General features: G+C 39.4%; 2 pseudogenes across 2 annotated transcripts; one reads left to right on the forward strand and one right to left on the reverse strand.

Annotated features, from left to right (window-relative positions):
• Positions 1-294: 294 nt before the first annotated feature.
• Positions 295-17,035, reverse strand: LOC306644547 (small ribosomal subunit protein uS5-like; annotated as a pseudogene). The gene is made up of 3 exons: positions 16,990-17,035; positions 11,321-12,024; positions 295-421 (listed from the first exon to the last, which is right to left on the reverse strand). The product of its transcript is annotated as a small ribosomal subunit protein uS5-like (transcript).
• Positions 17,034-18,262, forward strand: LOC306644548 (protein SIX6OS1-like; annotated as a pseudogene). The gene is made up of 2 exons: positions 17,034-17,081; positions 17,209-18,262. The product of its transcript is annotated as a protein SIX6OS1-like (transcript).
• Positions 18,263-20,917: the final 2,655 nt, after the last annotated feature.

The raw sequence follows: 20,917 nt of genomic DNA on the forward strand, positions 1-20,917 counted from the left end.
GGGCCCTTGGACTGGGACTAGTAACCGTATAAAAGAAGAGAGACAAAGAGGTCATGTGAAGACATAGTGAGAAGGCAGAGGTTCCTAAGCCAGGAAGAGGGCTCTCACCAGAAGCTGACTATGCTTCACCCTGTCCCTGGAGGGCTGTCTGCAGAACAGCTGAGCTTTGAGGGCTTGTGTCCCCAACAGATTCGTATGTTGAAACCTAAACACCAAGTAATGGTGTTAGAAGGTAGGACCTCCTGTGGTGATTAGGTCATGATGACCTCACCCTCATTAATGGGATTGCTGCCCTCATAAAAGAGGTTGAGGGAGACCACTTGCCCCTTCACCATGTAAGGACGTGTAGACGTCTGTGAGGGATGGGTCCTCACCAGACACCAAATCTTCTATCACCTTGATCTCGTACTTCTCCAGAACTCTGAGTAAAAGATTTCTGTTGTTATGAACTACCCAGTCTAAGGTATTTTGGTATCGCTGCTTAATGGACCAAGACAGAAAATGTGAGAAAATAAATCTCTGTTGTAGAAACCATCCAGTCTGTGGTATTCTGTTGTGGCAGCCTAAGCTAAGGCACTAGGTATCCATGTTAGCCCACGCTGGCCAAGCTATACTGATGATGTCCACCTCTTTGTTGACTGTATTTATTCCAGGATTGAATATTCTCTCCTTCCCTCTGTCTATAGCGTCTACATTAGGGATCAGATGGTCAGTCTTGCTTCAAGGAAGTTAAATCGTAGGAAACTGCCATTTTGTAGATCAAAAGCTATGAAAACCATTGAAAATCGTTGCCATCTAACCACTTTTTTGGCCTGTAAAATCATTCTTCCACACACTTCTAACATTTGCTGGCATCGTAGGCCCAGGTCTATGGTAGATGCTTTGGGAATGACAGAAATGTAAGAAACACCCGTGTCTGCCTGGGTTTGCTATGACAGGGATCAGCCACTGTGACCCATGGGCCACATCTGGTCCACCATCTGTTTTTGTAGCTTTATTGAAGCACAGTCACACTCATTTGTTTACTCATAGTCTATGTCTTTTTTCATATTACAACAAAGAGCTGAGCAGTGAACAAAGACAGTACCACCCACAAAGCTCAAAATGCTTATTATCTGGCACTTTATAGAAAATTTTTGCTGCCCCCTGCTTTGCATTGTGGTAGGAGATGAGGATCATTCGTGAACATTACCATTTTTTCTTACTGCTTTATTTATCACCTCTCATACCTTTTTCTGCCTTACCTTTCTTAACTTTCATTACTATTCTTTTTCCTCTTCTGCTTGTCTGAATTTGCAAAGTCCCTTCTCTCCTTGATCTCCTTTGCTCCTCTTGCTTATGCCTCATCTGTTATGCTACATCACCATTCTTTCTCTTTCCCTCTGTCTTCCCTTTCTTCTCCTGCTTCTGGTCTATGATACTTGACCATCTCCTCCACTTCCTGCCACATTTCTTCTTACATTTCTTTTCTCTTTCCATCTTTTCACCTGTGATTCCTCCATAGAACTGATTGGCTCCTTCTCACTTCTCCCAGGAGCTTGTTTCTTGTGTCCCTTCTCCCCAGTCCCAGTCTTTTATAGATCCCCCTCCTTAGATCTCCTTGGCCAAGGGACTGGTAGTTAACTGGAAAGATGAACTTTGCGAATCAGGGTTCACTCTGATTCTGGTTGATGGTGAACTCTGATTGGTCAGGGTTGAGTGCTTTGCAAGTCATTCTGTCCATAAAATCATCTACCTCAAGTAGCTTTAGAGCTCAGAAATTTAGAAATTTTTGCCCAGATAGCTTTGTCATGGAGACTCCAAGAGTCACTCCTCGAGGCCTCAGTCTTTGGGTTTTAACAAGACTACTAACGTTTTTGTAGCATTGTGAGGTAGTGTCTAGAATTCAGAAATGAAGTCCATTCAACATTAGGATGGGTGTGGGTTGCTGGGTGGTGCCTTTCTTCCCACAAAGTAATGTGTTTTGAATCTAAGACATTCTGTGGTCAATTATTTCTCAGAAGCCTGTACCAAAGGTTGTTAAAAATTTATTCATGTAATGATATTAAAAAACATCAAAACTGGGTAGTTTGGAGTGATTTTAAAGTAATTATTGAAGATCTTTCAAACCTTGTCACTGCACTCATTGTTGATGTCAGAGCAGTAAGAGGCCTCATCTTGCAGGACCTTTAACTGCCAAGCCAGCCCACAATTGAAGTGAGAAGGAAGCAGCCTTAGATGTCACCTGGCTTTAAAGAATGTAGCTTAGAATACATTCCAGGGGCAAAGACTTGATTGTATTTGCCTAGAATTTGAACATACTCAATTTTTCTTTCCTTTTCAACTGTTTCTTTCCCCTTTAAATGAATATTGCTCCCTTTTTTCAACACTATGGAGTATGTCGCAATTCTGATTTGTTTGCTGTGTTTTTAAAACTTTTGGATAAACTATTTAATCATTGCATCTAACATAAAAGTCATAAACTTGGTATGGGAAGGAGGAAGGGATTTAGCTCAACAATGTGTAATAGACATTTGTTGGTTGACTCTCTAGCTTCTATTATTTTCTTCCTGTAGCCCATATTTCAGTTTAGGGATCCATAGCTCTATGGAATCTGATTCCACCTGGGGCTACAGGGTGGACTATGTATGTTCCAGGTCAGCATGTTTGTCTCCAAAGTCATTGTGATTGGCTCTGTGTAGATATGTGACTAAGCAAACGCAATTAGAGTGGATCTCAGGGCTGTTGCTTGGAATCGTAAAACAACAACTTCTCTCTCCTACTGGAATAAGTGAGAAAGCACACAACCTCAGGTATTTTGTTATAGTAACAAAAAACTGACTAATATTTAAGGCTTGTCAGTTCTTCTTTCTAAATGTTCCTTTTTATCTTTCCCATTCTTACTAATATTATCCATGTCTTTATATGCTTCCTACATCTCTGTACATCATCTTTCCAACTCCAGCTAGATTAATATCCTCAGACAGACTTTTAAAACTGCTGAATTCCCTCTAATAGCAAAATAAAGACTATGTTGCTCAATAAGGCGGTCTGTACTACATTCCTTGCAGCCATTCTAGCCCTTTAACTTGAATTAGCCTCAGGTTCAACTGAAAGACAGCAATAGAATGGCTGTGTTTTTGCAGGTGGAACTTCATGCATAAGCTATGTTGATAGTCCTTTCCAAAGACTTTTTCAGGAATTGTTGAAGGCTGAGGGAAAGTCTGCTGCTGGACCCAAGCTGCAGGAGAACACATGCTGGTGAATATCAGGAATCCACTAGGACCATGTCCTAGGAAAATGCATGACTTAAAGGTGTTAAATACACTTACTAACATACAGTTCTATCTTACATGGGGTCAACTCTAAAACAGTGGGCATTTTAAACATTTGTGACTTTAACATAACCAAAACAGATATTGATTAATGTCTAACTACTCTACTCTTTATATATTAATGTATTAATCATATATTAATACTCTTTAATATATTTTTAATCATATATTACTATTCTTTATATATTAATGCATTTTTATGTATCTTGTAGGGGCACTTAGTCGTAGGAAGCCATAGAAAAAGTGACTATTAACTTATGTAAACTTGTATTTCTTTCTGGATTGAGGGAAGACATTCTCTATTTGCTTTCTTACTCACAGAATCCCTGTCCCATGAAGGTCTGTGTGCTCTGAGTGCTAGCCAGCCTTGTTTTTCTCCCATTTCCCATGACAGGCACTCCTCCCCGCAGGCTCCTGCCAAATCCTCATGCATGTTGAGTCAAAACATTTGGGATATGAGCTCATCACATGTGAAAAGGTTTTTAAACAAGAGCTCCACATGCAAGTGTACTATAGGCTCTTTCCAGTCAATGTTTCAGTTCAAATTTCCTGAAGTTTGGAAAATTGCATGTATTTGTACAATATCTCGGCTTTACCCTTCTGAACTGAGACAGTGGCTTCCTGATGTAGACTAAACAAATGAACAAAGATGCATGCCTTGTAGATAGTGGATCAACTGCTTCAGACATTGTCTTTAACTGATAGACTTGTTCATGTACTTACATATACAATGGCCCAATGTGCCCAGTGGTCTAAATAAGAATTAATGTTCACTAAAATGATCTTAGCAGGTCAATCTTGATTGCAGCTAGAAATTAAGTCAATTTGAGTATCTGTGGCATTCACTTATTCTCTCTGGGGAATGTTTAACCCAGATCCTGGTGAGTACTCTGGTCAGAAGGTCATGATGTGTTTGTTGCTTGAATAACCAAATTTTATTTTTTGTTCTACTCTAACCTGAACCCCTCAGATATTGATCATAGGATTGTGGAGAAATGTCTCTGGAGGTGACCCATAATTCCAAGAAGATTAAAGAAGTGAGGAAGAGAAAGGATAAAGATCAGAGAAGAGGATTCAATGAACAAGAATTTGTAAACCATATTGTTTAATTGTAGATAATACATAGAGGAAATTTTCTTCCTCATGAGTCAGAAATGTTTATTGGTTTTGTATAGGTATTGATTACCTTTGCCACACCTAAATTTTTATGCTTTTATGAAACTTTTCCTAAAAATGTCTTTCAGTCAAAGTTGAACAGGTTCTTGAGTTTAGTTTGGGATAGGGTGATCTGCCCTTCAGAAGACATGAGCTCAGTAGAAGGTAATCTTTGAAAATGTGAGACCCTGTAAGTCTTTCTTTTCCCCATTCAGTTTTCTAGTCTTCAAAGGGGAAGAAGAAAGTTTCACTTCTTTTAATAACTCTTAGCCATGCTTACCACCACAGTCAGACACAAGGTAGACTCTCTCCTAGATAACTTGGAGATGTCCCAACAAACTCTTTGAAGCCCTCTTCATCTAGAGATATCCAGATGTATGCTGATAAGTTGAGTCTTTCCCAGGTTGCAGGGCATGGTGGCATGGAAAGGACTTTAGACTCTCTGATGGCCATGCTCAGCTTAGTTGGATGGCATTAGAATTCATATCCTAAGGAAGACTTTCCTCACTGAGCTGAACTTTTCAACTTCTTGGATCTGTTCTTCTTTCAAATCACTTTTGTAATTCTCACTGACCTCAGACACTCGTCTTTTTGTTGTTGTTGTTGTTTTTCTCTCTCTTTTCCAAATCTAACAGAGAGAATATTAGATGAGCATACTTTTTTCTGTATTGTTATGTAGCTTTGTCAATCATTGTAAAACCTCACTTATTCAGACTTAAATCATTAAAAGGCAGACCCAGTTAGGAATAATCTGAAATACTGAAAATTATAAAAAAGAATAGTCATTGGAACGAATGTACTGTAATGTTATGAACTAGTAGTTAAGAAAGAGCCCTCTGGGATCTCAGCTCTTTCCTGGTGCTTTAATGAATTGAGAAACACCATCTGTATTCAGTGTGCTTCTTGTCAGCACATAAATATTTACTGTTAAATCTTTGAAAAGAGCTTATCCTCTTGAGTAGGTTAGAATTCCTCTTATTTATGTTATTATTGACATTGTACAAGCACATTATAAAACTTTTTGCTGGCATAAACTTTAGATCAGTGTGTATACAATTCATGATTAACACATTACTGAGGACTGGACCAGTCAGATTTCAGCATGGATTTTGTATTGGAAAGCTGCTAAGATTCCATGGAGGCATATTTAGAAGGAGCAAAGCAGAGTCAATCCATTCAGCAAATGTTTGTTGATTCTTTCTCTTTTGTGTCCAAACAAAACTTGATCTGGTAAATGGGGGTAACATGAGTGCAGTGACTGAAAAGAAAACCCACCAAACAAAAAACACCCACACATTCTACACAGTGCACTTTACCAAAAAGCGCATCCTCACCCGTCATGTCTCTTAGCCAAAAGGCCCCCGCTCCAGGGTCGAATAAAGAGATTTGAATTTCACTTCCTCTCTTAGTCTTCCCAAACACTGGAATGGGAACTGGGCAGCAGGAGGTAGTAAGAAGAGAAACAAAATCTAAAGAACCACAAAAACAGTTGGCTTTGGGGTGAATTTTAAAGCAGATCACAGGAAAAGGAAACTATGAAAATATTTTTATCTCTGGGTGTGTTATTCTTTATTTGAATCCCACTTCTTCCTCTGATACCATCTAGCCTCTCTTTGAGGGTATTCCCTGTTCATAATTACCTCCACACCTTGAGTGGACTCCATGTCCATCTCCATGAATGTTATTTTCATTTGAAGTTCTATCCTTTTCTCTCGACTTAGCTGAAATGGCTACCACTAATGGAAGTCTTTATATTCTCTCTCCCATCTTCAATTTTTTTGCCAGCTTGAGAAGTCAGTCATAACTTATAAATTCTGAATTCTGTTTTTCCCTATCTCCTCAACTTCTCTGTCTCATAGCTCAAACTTTGGTCTATCTCTGTTATCTACTCTCTCTTTATGTATTCAGAGGCATTATTATTATTTTTTATTATTGTAAACAAATGGGATACATGTTGTTGAATTATTTTTTATTTTATTTATTTTTGTTTGACCAACTCCCTCTGCCCAACTTTATTGGAGTACAGTTGATGATTAAAATTGTATGTGTATATATTGAAATAGGTACCCAATCAAGCTAATTAACATTTTCATCATCTTGAATAGTTACCATTGTTTGAGGATGTTGAGAACACTTAAAAATCTCTCGTCTTAGCAAGTTTCAGGTATGCAATATTGTTGACTATAGTTGCATTGTTGAACATTAATTCTCTAGAACTTACTGATCTTGTAAAACTTAAACTTTATACCCCATGGCCAATTTCTTTCCATATCACCCTTTACCTAACCCATGGTTCCACCATTTTGCTCTCAGTTTTGCTTTTGGATTCCATGTATAAGTAAGATCATGAAGTATTTCTCTTTCTGTACCTGGTTTACTTCATTCAGCATAATGTCCATCAGGTTTATCCATGTTGTTGCAAATGGCAGGATTTTCTTCTTTTATTAAGGCTGAAAAATATTTCATTAAATGTTTTTGTATGTAAGAGTGTGCGTGTGTAATTTCTTTATCCATTCATCCATCAATGTACATGGACATAATGTAGGTTGTTTGCATATCTTTTAACAAACAATGCTGAAATGAATGTGTAATACAGATATCCCTTTAGATTCTGACTTCAATTTCCTTGGAAATATACCTAGAAGTGAGACTGCTGGATTATAAGGTTATTTTAAAAATTTTTTGAGGAAACAATACAGTTTTGCAAGAATACACAATAGGGAAAGAATAATCTTTTCAACAAATGATGTTGAGAAAATTAGACATCCATATGCAGAACAAAATCAAGCCCTTAACTCATACCATATACAAAAACCAACCTAAGTTGAACTAAAGACTTAGATGCAAGACCTGAAACTACAAAAACATTAGAAGAAAACAGAGGGAAATCTTCCTAATATTAATCAAGGAAATGATTGACTATGACCTCAAAATCATGGGCAACAGAGGCAAAGCAGACAAAGGGGATTGCAGAGGCTTTATTTTTGATTTTCTGTCTCTGAAAAGTATTCTGACCCAGAGATAGCACTATGTTCATCCAAAACCAATGATGTGAGAGGGAGGGAGGAAGACAAAAATACCATTCAACATGGCGACACTTTTGAGTGAAGACCAGAGATTCTGACTCACCCATAGAAAGTTAACCCAAATTCAGAGACTCTGGCTGGCAAAAGCAGCGTTAGGCATAAAGACTCCTGGGTAGGGAAAGTCAAGTAGGTAAAATCTTCCCCTTCCCCCTTTTCATTGCTACCATTACCCACTAGTTAGGGTCTCTGAGGGTCCTGATGGGTATATGGACACATTTGTGTTGTTAAGAATGGAAGTCAGGCAGCAGCTTCCTTATTAATTTTGGTATGAAAATCAAGTCTATTTCCCCAATGGTTTCTTGATTTCCTAGGATGCACCTGCTCCTGAGTTGGGGGACCCTGGCGGTGGCAGTGGGTAAGCAAATGGGGTGCCAGGACCTCAATCTCTAACAGTTACTCTTAATGCCACTTGCAACTAGCACATAAGAAAGCATGTGATTAATAAACACATCCACAAAGTAATTGGCAAAGTATGTGATTAAAATTATCATATAAAACTATATTTAATAAGGAACTGGCAAGGCATGTGTTTAGGAAACATCACACCATAACTTGTAGAAGGAAGATTCCAGAACAGTGCTCCACTTTGACACTGAATCAATGGATTGTTTAAAAGGGAAAAACATTCTAGGTCAATTCTACCTGGTCCATTTAAGTAGTTGGTGGCATGGGCTAAGCGAGCCAGCAAGCATGTCATAGCCACTATGGACACAGCTTCAACAGAACACACCCTGCCTCACTGCCTCCTAGATCCCTTTTTATTAAACAATTTGGAGCTTGCACTAGATGTGGGTGAGGAACTCAGGTGCGTGGATCAGGGTGGTAGGACTGGAACTCAAAGGAGCAAAAGATTCTGTAATGGATGGAGTTTTAACTTTCCTTTCTACTCCTGCTGCTGCTACCAGCTGACATTTATTTGATATTTCCCATATGCTAGGAACTTTACATTATCTGTAGTTTGTTCAACAACCTTGAAAGAGAGATTCTCCTCTTTTTTGGGCAACTAAACCCAGAGGTCAGACAAGTTAAAGCATAAGTCATGTCCCATAGCTAGTAAGTGGCAAAGATGTCTGATCATACCCCCAATCCCTTTTGTCCATACTGCAAGGTTGGTGGACTGACCTGCAGAACATAAAAAACCTTACGATTGTGAGATGACTTACAACAAAGTTTAGACTGACTTTATGTACAATACCATTCGGTTATTCGGAGATAAACTCTCGTTTCCCTTTCCAGGCACAAAAGGCCATTCCCGTAGCGCAAACCAACACAGCAAGCTCCTATCCAATTTCCTGTCCCTGTATCTTTTAGAATAATTATGGCTCGTCACTCTAGGTTTTCCCATTGATATTTATTCTTTGTTGATTTTTCTCCAGATGCATTGGGGGCACATGTCCAAATTAAATATCATTTTTTTCATTTCCTGTCTCTCATTCGAAAGTTAGCTTTGTCTTTTACTCTCCATGGGGTTTGCATTACATTCCAATTAATGTCTTACAAATCTTGACTGCAGGCTGTGAGTTACACATCCACATCACTGGACAACAAGCTCAGGACACTTATTTCTACCTATTGTCTAATATTGGATTCATGGAGATTAGACCTTGGTCATAGGTGATGCTTGGAATTGACCACTGGAGACCACATCTGCCCTTCAACTTAAACACCCAATTCACCAACTACACCAGTCCCCTCAGGCCAATAGGCAGGGCCTAATTGTCTATAGCTCATAAATAAGAAATTGAAGGCCAGTGAGGTTGTGGAACTTGCCCAGGCTCATGCAATGATATAACCATGTACAGGACTAAAAGCTTTTGTGTCATGACTGTAAAAGATCAAAACCATTCATGCTTCAAATGCATTTTATATAAAAAAATGATTGACTCTTTTTTTTGTTAAACTGCAATTTATTTGTTGGCATAAACACAGCTTTCAGGTTTTTATTTTGAGTCACGTTCACTTTGGAGTAGGTAACATGCTGACGTGGGTGAAGCATGTCACCAGGGTTTGGGGCTTCCACTTCATTTCTTCCAGCTCCCAGCACTGCTTTCCTCTGGAAGGGGTAGAGTCTCTGGCTGCTCTTAGGCTCCCCTGTCAATCTTACCTTCTAGGTTCTGATTCTGAAGTGCTGGCCTCTTGATGCTCCGCACATCACAGCCTATGAGTGTCCTTGGCCCCGCAAGTCAAAGGTTCAGCTTGTGGTGGATTTCTCAGTGTGGGGCATCTAAGCGTAAAGTTCTTTTAACGGAGAACAAAGCTTTTATTCCTCAATCAGAACTGCAATGCAAGCATGTGCTTGGGAGAGGTGACACTTTGATTTAGAGCCACATGAAGAGGGAAGTGACTGCTGCCATAGCTGCTCCTAAGCCGGTTTTAATGAGTGTGAGGAAGGGAGGGTGAGGGCAGGAGTATCCGAGAGGTTGGTACAGAAGCAGCGCCCTGAGAGAGTGAGAGGGATCTTGGGAAGGAGGAGCCTGGAAATGCTCCTCTCAGCTCCATTGGCCTTGAGTGCGTTTAAAACTGTGTTGACCTTATAATTGCCCTAAGGGTAGCTCCCACCATGGGCTGCCACTTCTCACACTGATCATTCTTCCCAAGAATTCATGGTTTGGGTTTAAAAAAAAAAAAAAAAGAACAAAAATAAACATGTCCATTATTCATCACTGAGAGGGTGTGAAAATTAGTGCATGCCTTTGAAAAAAGGCCAAGAATCATAAAAACGTTTATGCCTTTGAATCATGATTGCACCTTCTGGGAATCTGCCTAAGGAAAGGATCCTGTGTGGGGCACATGGTGTATAACCTGCGTGTCTGCTCTAAGGTGTACGAGTACAAATACACATTTCCTTCTTAGTTGCTCGAACGTCCTGTGCCCTACTAGGAAGTCTAGTGATGATTTTTGAGGCTCCTCCCCAATCCTACCTCTATTGGTCAAGAGGACTCAAAGCTTATCCAATCCAGAGTCAGAGAGAGAAGAGAAAGAGGTCAGCCCATAGCAGATCCTCCAGATTCTGTTATTGTTTTTTATTTTGATTTTTCTGCTATTATTACCAGCTTCACTATTGAAAATGGCCCAGGGCATCTGTGTCCACTCTCATGCTGAAGTCACTGTAGACCCAGCAAAAGCCACAGGAGTCCTTGGAAGCCTCAGGGCTGAGCTTGTTAAGTGTCTCCACAGTTTGGCTCCCACATGTTCCAGGACAAGAACACTGTGCAGGGTGACTAGATCCAGAGAGGTTTCCAGTCTGATTCATGCAGTGGGTTCTCCTGTGCGACATCAGGACCATAGCTTGATTCTCCCTGTCCTCCTTAGCCTTTGTCTTTAGTTCATTACCTTTCCTGGCTATAGGACCTTGGGAGGTCACATTAGTTCACCCCCTTGATTTCTCTTTGAAGTGTAGGAAGTAGGTTTTGAATGTGGGTTTCTTCTCTGCTACGGGCCCTGCTCCTTAGACCAACTAACCACTTCCTCTTCAATGATCAGCTTTATACTCTTATGACTCTCAGAGAACAACAGTTTTGATAGAATCCTGTTGTACCTGAATACCAGAATGGCGGGTACTTGTTCCCCGCTTGTTGTGTAACTGAAGCAGCTACTCAGTGATCTTTTATACGGCAACATAAAAAATAAGCTTTTTGACTTTAAAAACAAAAATAAAGTATCTATGTATACATGTAAATGCCATTGCAAATTATTTATAAAATTCTTTGTATTTCAGGTTTCATTCACTTTATTTATTTATTTACTTTTGTATAAAAATCCCACGTTGTAGCCATAGCTGGAGCCTGGGTCTGGAGTGTGTACAGAGACTCTGGTGTGGGTTTTCACAAGATGGTTGGTGAATTCCTGATAGGGAGACTTGGTGAATACAGTCTCTTCCCAGAGTTCAGGAGTCAAATAGCTCTATGTCTTGAAGATGGCATCAAAGGTGACCTTAGTGAAATTGTCCAAGGTGGCAGTGCAGCCCCTGGCAGGAGTGTAGCAGTCATCAATACCAGCCCTCTGGGCACAGGGGCTGAGACAATGCCAGGACCTCTGGGGGCAGGGATGAGCTGCACCAGCACAGAACCACAACGTCCAGTCACCTTGAAAGGGACAGTGTGGGGCTTGCCAATCTTTTTCCTCCAGGAGCCTCTCCGCACAGGAACAATGGAGAGCTTGGCCAGGATGATGGCCCCTTTGATAGCAGTGGCTACTGCTTTGGAGCACTTTATTCCCAGTCCAACATGACCACTGTAGTCCCCAATAGCTATAAATGCCCTGAACCTGGTCTGCTGGCCAGCACGAGTGTGCTTCTGGACCAGCATGATCTTTAAAACCTCATCCTGGAGTGACGCCCCCAGGAAAAAGTCAATGATCTCAGATTCCTTGATGGGCAAAGAGAAGAGATAGATCTCCTCCAAGGACTTGATCTTCATGTCCTTGACGACCCAGCTTGGTGACCGGGATCCACTGGTCTTCGGCCTTGCCTTCATGAACCCCATGGCCATGGCAAATATCAGAAGAATTCAAAGTTCAAGAAAAGGGGTTGTAAATTAGGATGTGTTTACTCAATGAGACAATGTGCAGCTTTAAAAAAGACAATCATGAAGAGTATGAGAAAGACGGATATTATTTTCCAAAGTTTCTTTTAATGGATTAAGTAAAAGTGGATAAAAGACTCTTAATATTAACTGCTGACATATAGCTATTGCCAACAGGACTTGCTGATGATTCATTTGGGAAAATAAGGAAGAGAAGACTTAAGATGATTAGGAGCTATGAGATGAGTATCGGTACTGTTTCTTGAGATAAGGAAGGATTGGAAGAGGCAAAGATAGATGTTGGGAAACTAAGACTTTTGCTAGACTACTTTTGAGAAACTTCTTAGCCATGCATGTAGTGATATCGAGGAGGCAGTGGGATGTAGGAACTTGAATGCAAGAAGAAGCTTAATGAGGTCAAGAGTAGAAAATTTAAATTTGACAGTCATCCGTGTGTAGAGGTGAGGCTGGGTGAGACATTCAGGAAGAGAATATAGACAGGGCAAAAAGATCTGGGAGAGATCCTGGAGTTACTCCAACACTTAGAGACCCAAGAGGGAAAAGGAATAAAGTCTAAGACAATGCAGCCAGTTAGGAGGAGAAGAGGAGAAAGTGGTATCTTGGAAACGAGGAGAGGAGAGGGCTTTAAGAAGGAAGGAGTGGTCAAAGATGGCAAATGATTTTGAAAAGCTGAGTGAGACAAGACATGGATGCAACCATGAGATTGGACAAAGGAGGTTGTTCATAAGGTTGAAATGAGAAGACTCAGTGGTGTGGAGAGAAGGAAGGCCTATCAGAGTTGGCTGGGCAAAGAGTTGGTGGTGAGGAGGTTAGCAGTGATTGCAGACAGCCTTTTCAGGAAGTGTTGCTGTGAAAGACTTGAGAAATGGGATTGTATCTGGAGGGGATATGACGTCAAAGGACTTTCCTTTATCTGAAAGGAGGTGGTAGAACATGTCTGACTGCTCATGGAAATGACCCATGAGGGAGGGAGAAATTGATTATGCAGGGGAGGGAGAAATTGATTATCCTGGGGAGGGAGAAATTGATTATGCAGGAGAGAGAAGGGTTAATTACAGGAAGAAAGTTCTTGGGAGGACAAGGGGACGGTATCCAGAGCACTGGTGGGGAGATTGGCCTTCAAAGAAGTGGACACACTTTGCACTGCATATCCTCGGTGCACATGCTAAGACTCCTGCACATGTATTAAGGGCTCATATGTACTTGCAGTTATCAGTGCAGGTGTCAATCTCCTTGAATACCCAACAAGAAAAACTGTCAGCTGGCCTACCTCATTGCTCAAGTCAGGTCTGAAATGATTGCATTGGCAATTCACATGGCCTGGTTAAAGAGGAAAAGAAGAAATGACTCAGACGGGTAAGATCCCGACACAAAGGGCATCAATTTGATACACTGGAAACATGGAAGGACCCTAGTAATGGATGAATGGTGGATATGACTGTCTCTTTTTCACTTGATTGTGTTGAGCCATTAGCTATACTCTTCAGAGTTCCCGAGAGTGGCATCCTGGGGAATGGGGAATGTGGAGAAAGTTCCAACCCCAAACTTCTGTTGTTGAACAATCAAGACGAAACCCACTTTCACTGCAGAGGGGCACACCCAGAAGCCTCATTTCAGATCCGTGTGGAGAAGCCTCCTGATCAACCCGAGGAGCAACTCAAGAGAACCCAGTTTGGAGATCTTGTTCCAGAAAGTACTGCATTTAGGCTGGAATCTCAGAGTTTCATCTCCATAGAATAAAGCTTTTGATCATTGGAACTTGTTGGAAGAGCAAGTTGCCAGATAGCTGGTGAAGAAAATGTCTATGTCCTCAAAAACATCACTAAAAAGGAAGTTTCTATACAGAAACACAAGTTTTCCATCACTGTTTCAATCAACCTTAATAGCCCAGTAAGAATTTAGAATTCAACAAAGGTGTAGCAGGCAAGATTCTTGGTTGCAAACACCAGAAACCAGCTCCAACCAATTTATGTAGAAAAATAATTTCTTAAAATAATAGTGGAAATGATCCTGATGTTTGTTTAAACAGAATGTGTCCATAAATTGTGATATGATCATTCAATAAAATACATAATCATGAAAAAGGAACGAATCAAATTTGCCAACAATGTGAATGTATCTCACAGGTATAAACGAAGCCAGAAATTATGAGCTGGGGTTGTATATTTCCATTTATATAAAGTTCAGAAACAGGCAAAAGAAATATATGGTGCAACTTCAGGATAATGGTTACCTTTTGGTGACAGAGGGACTGAAATGGCACACAGGAGGAATTCAGAGCTCCGGCTGCACAGGTGTGCTCACTTTGGAAAATCCCTTGAGCTGCACACTCTGAATACATGCTCTTTTCTCTCTGAATGTCCTCATGAGAGTCACACAGGAGAGATCAACATGGCGCCGTTAGGTAGGTGCTGGAGATGTAAGCTTGGGGCTCTAGGTCCAAGCACCCTTCCCAAAGCTGGCCGAGAAGGAGCACATCTCTGCTGCAGAACAGAATGCTATCATTTGCTCTGTGGTCCCTTTCCTAGGACATGCACATATCAAACCAATTGTGTATGCACGTTCGTTTCCTATTTCCCCCACCTGGAATCTGAGCTGACTGCAGGTACACAGTAAGTACTCACAGATATTTACTGAATGCAGCTTCTTGTTGATAGCTGGGCAGGGCTCCCCTCCTCAGGGATGCACTCTTTCTTTAGATGTGTTAATCTCCTCCGTCAGGGTCCTGGCAAGGAACATTTGATCTTAAAAGTGATTTCCTGTATTTATTCTCTGATTCATCAGCATTGAGTTTCAAGTTTGATTCTCATAAGGCAATCTCATTTCCTGTAATTCCGTATTTGTAGCAGGGGAGTCTTCTCACTGTAACTCCTGCATACACTCACGACAGGAGCATCGAAAAGGTTCATGAACATGCAACTTGACACAAATGCACGTCAGGTGCAGCTAAGTAAGTTGTGAGGAAGATGGTGAATGAATGGAGAGATGGAACTCTGCGCCTTGGAGAAGAGGGAGGAGGTGATTTCCTTGACCTAGAAGAGATTCGATTTTATTTCACTTTCACCCCACTGACAGTAAATCCTCTGTGGGGCCTGCCTCAGAATTCTGCAGTGGAATTTTACCTTCTACTGTATTTTCTATTGTTTAGGATGTTTTAGGAAAGAAGGAACTAACTGACTCCTCAAATGGAGAATCCCAGAGGTGCAGATCCTGCCAGCTTTGAGCCTCTCACCTTTAACCCAGAACAAGGTACATGTTAGCCGGGTCCATGTTAGCCTCTTAAAATCTTCCCTGGCTGGCAATGGTGGCCGTGGTCTGGGAGACCAACCAGGCCTCTATGCTCCTATCTCATATGGGGGGAAGACAAACTGAGAGAGTGTGGATTGCCCCTCAGAAGTTTCTTTAGAACCCTCATGCCAAAGCTGCCTTTCTTCTTCAGACCTGGGAAGTCAAAGAATTATTTCATAGGACCATTTTGTAAACTTTTGTTACATTTCTCCATTTCATTCTTGAACAGAGTGGATAATTTTGGAGGGCATGACTGACAAAACTCAAAAAGCATCTTGATTATGACTTGAGAGAAGGAAAGAAAATGGTGGGGTGATTTTGTTCCACCATCCTCCTTCGTCTATGTACCTCTCCAGTGCTTGTGCATGACATCTCAATTTCTCTTTCTAGCTCCTTCTTCACCTTTAGCAACCAAACTACATTTCCAGCTGCTGGAGAGACATTTTCACTGAAATTTACCAATGCCATCTCAAGGTCCACAGAACTGAGAATGAATTAGTTATCTTTTATCACACAACAGGTCTTTCTTCTGGCTCCCTTATTTAGATGAGTGACAGCAGCCTTCTTCCATTCACTCAGGCTTCCATTGCCAAAGACGTCCTTAAGCAACTGTTTATTAAGTCTTGCCAATTCTACTTCTGAAGAGTCTATTCCTCTTTTCTTTACTATCACCATCTTCCTAATTCAGACTGGCACCACCTCCGAGCATTCCAACTTCCTTAAGAAGCCGAGTCTATTGATTAAGAGAAAGGATGCTTGTCTAGATGAGAATACTGCTTTAGCTGTATGAAATTGGGCATGTGGTTTAATCACCCTAAGCCTCAATTTCCTCATCTAGAGAGCAGGATAGTAATACCTCCTGCCACGAAATGCAGTCAGATTATGTATATAGAGCAGCACCTGCAAAGTACTCGGTGATATTCCCATCTGTCTTCTCAGTAGTCCACTTCTCTTTTGTATATAGGTCTCATCTCATGCAGGAGAGGGTGGTTAATCCAGTTTCCTGAATATTTTTCAAATGAAATTTGTGCTTTTAGCAGAAATTGGATAAATTATGAGTTCTCATTATTTTCATTTTTTCTGCTCTATTTGGGGATACTTGAAAAATAGAAATTGAATCTAAGGTATACAGCTTAATGTTTTGATATAGGTATATATATGCTATGAAGTGATTTCCACTATCAAGATAGTTAACTTACCACCTCACATAGTTGCTGTGCGAATGTGTATGCAAGTGCTAAGGATAAAGATCTAAAGGTCTACTGTCTCAGCAAATTTCAAATATATAATAAAATATTGCCATGCTATATATTAAATCCCTAGAACTTATTCATCTTATATAACTGAAATTTTGTACCCTTTGGCCAATTTTTCATTTGCTCCACATCCCAGGCCCTGGCCACCAACATTCTACTCTCTCTGAGTCTTACTATTATGTAAGTGAGATTGCATGCATTTGTTTTCTGCCTAGCTTCTTTCACTTAGCTTGATGTTCTCCAGATGCATTCATATTGTCACAAGTGGAAGAATTTTCTTCTTCCAGGATCAGTTCTTTTAACACTCTTTGAGGACACTGAGAAAGTTTTGTTTTCTAAAGGCTACTTCTGAGACACTTGCGCAGGCCCAGACCTGCGCTGCGGCCCCGCATGGCTTCGCTGTCGCTGTCGCAGAGCCCAGCTGTCGGCGACCCGAGGGCGAGCGCGCGCCTCCGCGGCTGCGGGAGCACTCACTTGGGTGTGTGTTTCGCGCACCTTGGTTTTCATTTAACCCTGTCCCCAGGTTTTGAGAGGCTTCGCTCCTCGAGCTAGTTGAGTGTGGCAGTCACACAGGAGTGACTCGAGGCCTACGGTATGCGAGCTCCCGGGGCGCTGGACGGAAAAGCTGATTGCAAGAATTTATGAAACCAAGAATCATTCAGAAACTCTTGAAGAAAAGAAAAAATATACAGAAAAGAGAAAGGAATTGAAAGAAAGAAATTTGCAAGACCAAAAAAGATGCATTCTTCAGAGCCAAGAGTTACAGATAAAAAGGAAGAAAGTTCTGTGCAACAGTCAAGGATTGCCAATATTGACTTCAGACAAAAGGAAAACGACTCGCAAGTGTTCAATGATTCTGGTGTGAATAACCATTCAAAATGTTCACATGTTACTGCTATTAAAAGTTCACAAAGTTTTATGCAGTTCAGATTGTTAACTCCTCAGAAACAATCAAACAGCAATCAGTGGTTTGAAAAAGGACATACAGATGCTGAGTGTGCAGATAAAGGGACAGTAAGACAAGTAAGAGACTTGAAATGCACTTCACAACCTATACATACAGAACATTTTGGGAAGTCGATAGAAAATAATAGTGATGAAGTAGAAGAAAGAGCTGAGAATTTTCCACCAACTCCTGAAATTCCTATATTTTTAAAAGCTCCTGAGGCTGCGAAGACACCTGAATCTTTGGAGAAAATACAGTTTCCTAAAGCTCCCTCATTTGAAATAAATAGAAATGCAGTACCTGAAGTTCAAACACAAAAGGAATCCTCTGGATTTTCATTTCTTACAAGTTATACTTCTAGATCACCTAGATTGAATTTATTTGATTCTTCTATATTTGATTCAGAAGTCTCATCAAATCAGTTTAATGAACATTATTCTGCAGTCAATCTCAATCCTCCCTCATCACAACAAGGAATTGGAAACTTATTTGGGAAACCGGAAGAAGACACCTTTACATTTTCTTTTTCATCAGACACTTCAGCTCATACATTTGGCTCTGGAAAAGATGATTTTAGTTTTCCATTTTCTTTTGAACAGGATCAAACAAAGCTTCTTCTTCATTAAAAGGTTTTACATCTTCACAAAATACAACACAATTTACTTTTTTTTGAACTAATTATTAATTTTTTAATTATTTAAATGTTCTGTAATAACTTTACATTATTACTCAAAACATGAAGATACTCTTTTCTGGTAATTAAAATAAGATGGGTTACCATAGTTATATTATTTGATTATACTAATTTTAATATTTAAATATTGAATATTTTAATTTATGACATAAGCTAGTCATTTATTTTGGTTTTGATTTTGCAAGCCATACGCAAGCAGAACTTTTGTTAATCTGAATAAAATTCTGTACTTTTTCCATGATTATAAATGTTAAACCCGTTTCTCCCTGGAATTCAAATTTCGTTCTTATTGTATTTTAGTTGATTTCATGCAAAGAACTCCTCAGACCATCAGAAGACTTTTTAGTGGCAATTGTTTAGAATTAGTACTCAGGTGTAAAAAATTTTTTCACAAATTGCTGGGTTTCACTTATGCTTCAGTATTCCAGGATGCAAACGGTATCCTAATAATCATTTCAGAGAATTTATTATTGACAGTGAATAAAATTGGTGTTGTTTTCTTTTAAATACAACAAATAGTAAATTTTTAATTTTATCAGTTATGTTAGTATCTTTAATGGAAGAAAATTAAATGAGAAAGAGTGATTTCTGAAAATTGGATTGTTGTTATCAGTGGTGGTCTGCTTTTTGTTTAAATCTTTTTTGAATAACATTTAAAAGTTTGTTTCCTGTCTTCAACAGAAGACAATTTTATACTTATATTTTATATTCAGTATTTTCAATTAATTATATATAACTTAAATTAAGATAGTTAAAATTTGATGAAATTATATAAACATTGGACTGTATCTTTGTATTTTGTGCTTGTTAAATTTGTTGTCATATCAAGTAATAAAGAGTATAACGCCGTAAAAAAAAATAAAATAAAATAAAAAAATAAAGGCTACTTCTTTTGGAATCCACACTAGTTAGTTTCTTAAAATCCCACTTAGGACTAGCAATATTTTCCTCCAGACACTGGCTACAGACCAGAGGGTGTGGGAAGAGAGCCAAGTCCTGCCAGAAAGCAGTGCTTTCAAAATGTGAAGTTAAATTTCATTTTCAAAAGTTTTCACACAATTTTCCTTCTCCCTAGGCCCTACCTCTCACCTCATACTATTTTCACTCAATTCAAGTTTTTTTAATTGTCTCATTAAAATTTTTAAATAGATAAATAAGGATGTTGCTAATTTCGCAAGTGACATACATTCAGGAAATATTTTATGACTGGAGCTAGGCTATTCAGGTATAAAAGAATGAGAATAGTTTGAAATATTTCTGTGTATGATCTGTTTTTATCATTTAAGTATTTTGTACTGAAATCTGCCTCACACTGCTGATCTGTTTTTCCATATGTGATATTTAAATACATCAGTCATGTTTGATGGACTTACCTGTCAACAATATACCTCTTTTATTATTGTTTCAAAATATATTTCTTTAAAAAATCAGAGAATTCACTTTTACTTTTTCTTATGATGTCTTAAGTATATTTATATTTGCTTTTCTCTTTCTCTTTTTAAAAGCATTTTCCTAGGAAAAATTTCAAGAACACATAAAAACAGGGTGAATAGTATAATGAATGTCAAATATCAACCTGTTAAATTCTAGAATTACAAAATTTCCCCACTTTTGCTTCATCTATACTTTCCCCCCTTACTTCCTACTTTTGTTTGGCTGAAGCATATTAAAGTAAAAGCCAGATCATGATCTTTTCACCCCTCTTCATCTAAGCGTGTATTGTCAAAACTGCAGATGTTTCTAACAGAACCATAATATCATGATCAGACTTACTGGAACTATGCTATTGGTATTATCTAATACACAGTTCACATTCAAATTGTTCTCATTGTCTTCAGAATGTTGCAATACAGTTGGTTTGTTCAAATAAAAATGCAAGCAAGATCTGAGCATTTCATTGAATGGTTCTGGGCTGGAGAAGAGTCTTAGGGTTTGATAAGTCAGACCCTCTGAATCAGGCGAAGGGCAGGAGAACAGTGTGAGCTGCAGGGAAAGCTTTTGAGAAGTGTTACCTGATAAATGATCTTCCAGAAGCACCTGTCCGGATTAGCACAATTTTAGTTACTGTTTGGTTGTGCGGTAGGGCTTCTTTAAATACAATTCCATGCACAGACCAAAATCTTGGGGATCCTAGGCTTATTCTATTTATGGTGTGACTTCCAGAACTATCCTGCCTCCTCCATTCCTTCTTGCTCTAGCAAATATCACAGAACCCCTCCCAAGCCAAAAAGAAAATTTAGATATGCCAAGAGTGGGCATTGTGAGTTTTGCTGGAAAACCATTACAAAATTAGCCCTTTCTATTTTCGGAGACATGTTATATGCAATTGCTGTCCTCTATCTACTACTCTATTCTTGGCAAAGTAGATATTATGTTTGATAGTTCTGAGTTTATTCTGTGTTGATGTGGATTTGCTAGCTGCACCAAAATGCATGTAAGCACCTCTGATATTAATAATTGAGCCTATGAAAATCAATTCTAATGCAGTTTTGAAATATTGTGCAACCCACGTGATCATAATATTTCATCATCTGTGGATCCTGCTGAAAGATGGGCCTGATTCAGAAGGTTCATTTCAAATATATTGTTTTTGGCTTTGGAGACAAAAATAATTGGCAGTAAATGTGAAGGGAC

Source organism: Sciurus vulgaris (assembly GCF_902686455.1).
Source record: "Sciurus vulgaris genome assembly, chromosome: 14".
NCBI lineage: Eukaryota > Metazoa > Chordata > Mammalia > Rodentia > Sciuridae > Sciurus > Sciurus vulgaris.